Raw genomic sequence first — 6,000 nt, 5'->3', positions numbered from 1 at the left:
CATATGTGGGAAGGTGCAATCCAGGCTGCATTAGGAGATATGAATACATTATTTTTAAAGGTATTTTACAGTTGACTACAGAGGAAGAAAGGGAGTAGAGACAAGGCTTTCTTATCCTCTCAGCAAGACTGGCAGGTCATTGTTCCCAGGTCGTGACCTGCATTTGTCACCATTCTGTGGAGAACAAACAAATCAACCTTTTAAATGCGTGGGGATCATCTCTGGCCCCTCTGTCAGCCCAAGCAGCATACACACACACTGGGAGTGCACTGCTCGGGGTGGGGCTTTTGTGAGGGCTTTAAAGAATGACCATTCTTGAAATTCTTGTCCCGTGCTTGGGTGAACTCATGCAGTAACTGGTGAAAGATGGGAGTGGGGAGCGGGGAGCGGGAAACGGTCATGAGGTAGTAACTTTACAATTGCAAAATATTAAGCTGTCATGGTTGGTGGCTGTAGTGATTTTCTGTAAAGTTAGAAGTAGTGGACCATGGCCTCAGACACTATTTTTCTTTTTTACCTCAGGTCTCAATTGTATAACTTTTAGAATGTTTTAGTTGAGATTGAAGAATATCTTGTTCTTTCAGATAACATTGAACAATGAAAATAAGTAGTCCGGCCAACTATTTAGAACTTTCTCAAAACTGTACATGGTACTCTGCTGCCCTCTAGCTGTAGAAATGCTAAAGGCACACGTTAGAAGGTACGAGAAAGAATTTCAAAGACATCCGGAATGTTGGCTTTATTTTGTCTGCTGTAAATTGTGTTCACAAGTCCTCTTGATATTCTTCTCTAAGCTGGTAAAATGCATGCTTGCCTATTGGTGAGATGGGATGGTGATGATGAACAGGGGCGTCATCCATCTATTATTTTAGAAGGGGCAAGAAATACATGAGGATGGAGGGAGGGAGGTCCAAATTTCAGGAAATGTTGCATTTTTCAAACATCTGAAACAGTGTTTCCCTGTAATCTTGACATTTTAACCAATAATCCACATTGATTCTTTAAGAACTTTTATGCCTTAGGAGTTTAGTACAACTGCCACTGGGATGTAGTATCATAACCCAATAATTAAATACATTTTTTGTGTCTTCTAAAGTCAAGCAACCTTGCCAGCAGGCATGCCAGCTAGGATAGTTAGACAAGCTACTCTAACTTGACTGATAGCCTGAAATGGCTTGGTAAGGAGTTATGAGGATGGGAGATTGGGAACCTATCTAGCTGGCTAGCTAAAGCCAACTTTATAAAATTGCCAGGTGGCTAGTATTAGAGAAACAAACAAAAAAAATTGTTTATTTATTCATCCCAAAATAATCAATAGGCTTCATAGCTTAATCAAACTCATTTACAGACATACAGTACCAGTCAAAAGTTTGGACACACCTACTCATTCCAGGGTTTTTCTTTAGTTTTACTATTCTCTACATTGTAGAATAACAGTGAAGACGTCAAAACTATGAAATAACACATATGGAATCATGTAGTGACCAAAAAAGTGTTAAACAAATCAAAATATATTTTATATTTGAGATTCTTCAAAGTAGCCACCCTTTTCCTTGATAATAGCTTTGCATACTCTTGGCATTCTCTCAACCAGCTTCACCTGGAATGCAAAAATCGCAAATTTGGACTCATCAGACCAAAGGACAGATTTCCACCGGTCTAATGTCCATTGCTCGTGTTTCTTGGCCCAAGCAAGTCTCTTCTTATTATTGGTGTCCTTTAGTAGTGGTTTCTTTGCAGCAATTCAACTGTCATGACGTGGCCCTCTTTGGGTATAGCGTGCCTTCCCCCTCTCTCTCTCGCCTATACCCAGGCTGCTGTTATCTCAGGTCGTAAATTCCTGTAGGAGACTGACTTCCTCATGGCCAGACAGTATAGAGAGAGAGAGAAGGTTTCACAGGAGAAAGGAACCTCTTCTCCAGCATAGAACTTGAGAACTGAACAATGTACATGTTTTGGAGAAGGTGTACACGGTCAGGGAAGAATCCAGCTACGACCGGGCCATTTCTTTTAATGTTTGTGAAACTCATGAGAGACAATACAGCCACATTACCATAACTCTGTTTATACAAGAGTCTCAGTTATGAGGCTTGCATCTAATTGTTGTATAAAATGAATGAGTAAAGATGAAACTATTTGTGAACTTATGTAATATGATTTTAAACTGTTTAATGAAAGGGAACCCAATTCCCTTTAAAGCTAACTAAGTCATTGGCCCGCCCCATGAGCACAGACATTGATTTGGCGTCGTGGAACAGCCTTTTTCTGCTCTTCCGAATATAACCCCCACCTTGGGAATTTATCTTCAGACCAGCTTACCTCGATAACCGAGAGGGCTAAGGTTTGAGTAGATTGCTGAATTCTTAACCATACCACGTGGTTAAACTCTGAGACTACCGATACCAACAGAATAAGAACAAATCTTTGATACTAATTACTAGTCTGCAGCTAGGAATTCTGTACCATTGAACGCGAAGACCGACAACCGCCGAAACATCTATTCTAGAAGAACATTTCTGAAATGGGACTCTGAAGTATCCATTCTAACCACGAGAGATGATCAGACGAACTCTCCAACAGAAAGACGGACGATTCCAACAGAGATCACGATGACACACTGAGCGTAAATATATATTGATTGCAGTTATTCCCGAATGAGTGAGCGTTCATGTGCAAAGGATTAGCATTTCAATGAATATAATTACCAAGTGCGTAGTGACTCATTTGCGTAATTCCCGCCTTTCTCAGTCGACCCCCACTTCCCTTTTGTCCACCAAGCCGCGATACCGGTTTATCCCACTAGGGAAACTCTGCTATCATTTCCTTGTAACTATATCTACTGTTTGTTTATGCATTTCTGTGATTATATAGTTAGTAAATAAATGATTTAAGACAATTGATGTATGGATGATTCATAGTGAAGACTGGGTTCGTGCAGGTTCATCCAACAATTTACGACATTTGGAATGAGACTAACGTGAGGTAAAGAATAATTCATTAATTAGAAGACTAATTGATCAGATATTAAAATATCTGAAAGTTATATTAGGAAAATGATAACTTTGTAATCTGAATATTTTCCTTGGTGCCCCGACTTCCTAGTTAATTACATTTACATGTTTAAGTTAGTTTAATCACGTAATAATAATTACAGAGATTTTATTTGATAAAAATAAGTCTTCAGTTTAATGATGCCAAAGACACGACACAACCATGAAGGCCTGATTCACACAGTATCCTCTGAACAGTTGATGTTGAGATGTGTCTGTTACTTAGCATTTAGCATTTATGTGGGCTGCAATTTCTGAGGCATGGAGGTTTGCTGGTGACACTGTCTGTGATTTATTTAAAATTCAAGGCACACTTAACCAGCATGGCTACCACAGCATTCTGCAGCGATACGCCATCCCATCTGGTTTGCACTTTGTGGGACTATCATTTGTTTTTCAAGAGGACAATAACCGAAAACACACCTCCAGGCTGTGTACGGGCTATTTGACCAAGGAGAGTGCTGGAGTGCTGCATCAGATGACCTGGCCTCCACAATCACCTGACCTCAACCCAATTGAGATGGTTTGGGATGAGTTGGGCCACAGAGTGAAGGAAAAGCAACCAACAAGTGCTCAGCATATGTGGGAACTCCTTCAAGACTGTTGGAAAAGCATTCCTCAGGAAGATGGTTGAGAGAATGCCAAGCGTGTGCAAAGCTGTCATCAAGGCAAAGGGTGGCTACTTTGAAGAATCTAAAATCTATTTATATATACAAAAACACTTTTTTGGTCACTACATGATTCCATATGTGTTATTTCATAGTTTTGATGTCTTCACTATTATTATACAATGTAGAAAATAGTCAAAATAAACCCTTGAATGAGTAGGTGTGTCCAAACTTTTGACTGTACCTCCTGCGAGTCCTGCCCATCACCGGCAGCTAAAAGCAGGACCGAGTTTGGGAAATCCTGGTAGAGTATCTAGCATCCTGCCTTGCATATCTTTTCTCTGTGGTGCACCTTGGAAGGAACCACTTACTAGGGGGGGTGGGGTACTCCCTGCCTGGTCCAGTCAGTGTGCCCCCTCTTAAGTTTAGTAATTAATTCAACAAAACAAAAAAAACATTTTTTTTATTTAAGATGTCAAATCTGAGGGGGCAAGTGCCCTTGTGCCCCCTATGGGCATGACACCTCTGATGAAGTTTCATAACAAACCTCAACTACTTATTCATGATGGGAGAGAAAGAACATTTTACAGAATACATATTGAGAGGCTGACACGGCTGGAAGATGAATTGTAGACAGTGTTAATGGGCAGGCATGCTGATTGATGTATGATCTCTATGGCTGAGAGCGTTAATGATGAGGTAGCTAATGAATCTCAATACGTGGCTGTGGCCCCTGGCAGATGGCTTTAATCACCCAGCCTGACTGTCAGGAGCCTTAATAGACCCAGAGGGAGAGAGAGGGTGGCTGCCTTCCACCACCACTGGCCCCCATTCACACCCCAAAACCACCATTCACTACAAAGATGACTAAATCTTAAAGATGCCTCAGTTCTTCAGGAGTCAGATTTCCCTATCTCTCTTTAGCTGTGTTAGTCAGTGTTACCCTATATGATGAACCTGAAATATAGTAAAAACTTCCTCATCTTCAGTCCTTTTAATTTACACCTCATCATCACTGAGTCACTCTGAACCCTACAATGACTGTTTGTTTCAGACATATTTTCAACAATATGAAGGACACTTTAAGCCCTTCAAAAAAATAAAAATGCTTCCAACACAAGATCATGCCTCAAGGTTTACAGTAACATCCCACTGGGCTCAGACATCAATTCAACATATATTCCAAGTTGGTTCAACATCATTTAATTGAAATGAGGTGGAAACAGCATTGATTCAACCAGTGTGTGCCCAGTGGGATCAGATAACATTACGAATGTCAAACAATCTGTTTGCTGTGCACTCACTCCAGAGAACTCCAACAACAGACAGAATCATTGTAAAATTGGGACAGACAATCTGTGATATAAGACTGTCTGTCAGTGGGTGACGATTGGCTCTTCCGTGAGGTAGTTGCCAAAACAAAAGTCTATGAAATTCCACGGCTGTAGTGATGCAGGACAGACAACAGCTTTTGTTGTTGGTTACAACAACAACAGCCACTTCACCACGTCAGTCAGTATCCTCATAGAAGTGTAGTGACGGTCGTCTGAGGGTCTAATGCAGCCAATGATTGACTGGAGAGCCCAATTCACTGAGCCTCTCTCTTACAAAACAAACAGAAAGCATCAGAAAGGAACAGGCAACCTACAGCCAGCCTTCCGACATCAAACAATGAATTAACAAGTCAGTAGAATACATACATGTTTTGTATGTTGCCTTGTTATTGAAAGGACATGAACTTGTCATCCGTGTCTGAGTTGTCTGGGAGCTTTAGGGCCGTGTGGTTGTCATTGTATGTAGTTTGATATGCTGAGGATGCCAGGTCATGAGTGAATTAAATATTCTGGGCTTGAAATGTTTCTCCCTGGAGGCTTTCTGAGGTCTGAGCTCGACTATCAGATCGGCTCCAGTATGAATCTGGTCATTCTTGAAAGACCAGCCAGGTGGAAACAAGAGTAACACTGTTGAATCAAGTGCCTCCCAGAAGCAAGACACAAGATCACAATCAACACACCTTACCTGACATATAGTACTCATGGGATAGTGAAATATGGCATCTGAGTTTGATACATGACCGTGTTACTTTAAGAAGTGATCGGTATAGCATGAAAGGGTGGCCATACTAGGGGGCTGGCTGACTGATTCAGAAGTAAACAAAACCATGGTGGTTAATGGTTAACCTAAAAGCGTGGAAATAACACTCATATTATTCAGAGAATGTACTTACTTTACATATTGGCGCATCTTTGTCGAAACATATGATATATTTCAGTTGAACTTTCTATGCCTCCACTAATTGCCTATATACAACATGACCTGTTACGCAATTGGTTTTTACTATG

This window comes from Salvelinus alpinus, chromosome 33 (assembly GCF_045679555.1).
Source record: "Salvelinus alpinus chromosome 33, SLU_Salpinus.1, whole genome shotgun sequence".
In the NCBI taxonomy this organism is placed as follows: domain Eukaryota; kingdom Metazoa; phylum Chordata; class Actinopteri; order Salmoniformes; family Salmonidae; genus Salvelinus; species Salvelinus alpinus.
The sequence above is the reverse complement of the archived record's forward strand: the minus strand, read 5'-3'. Positions refer to the sequence as shown.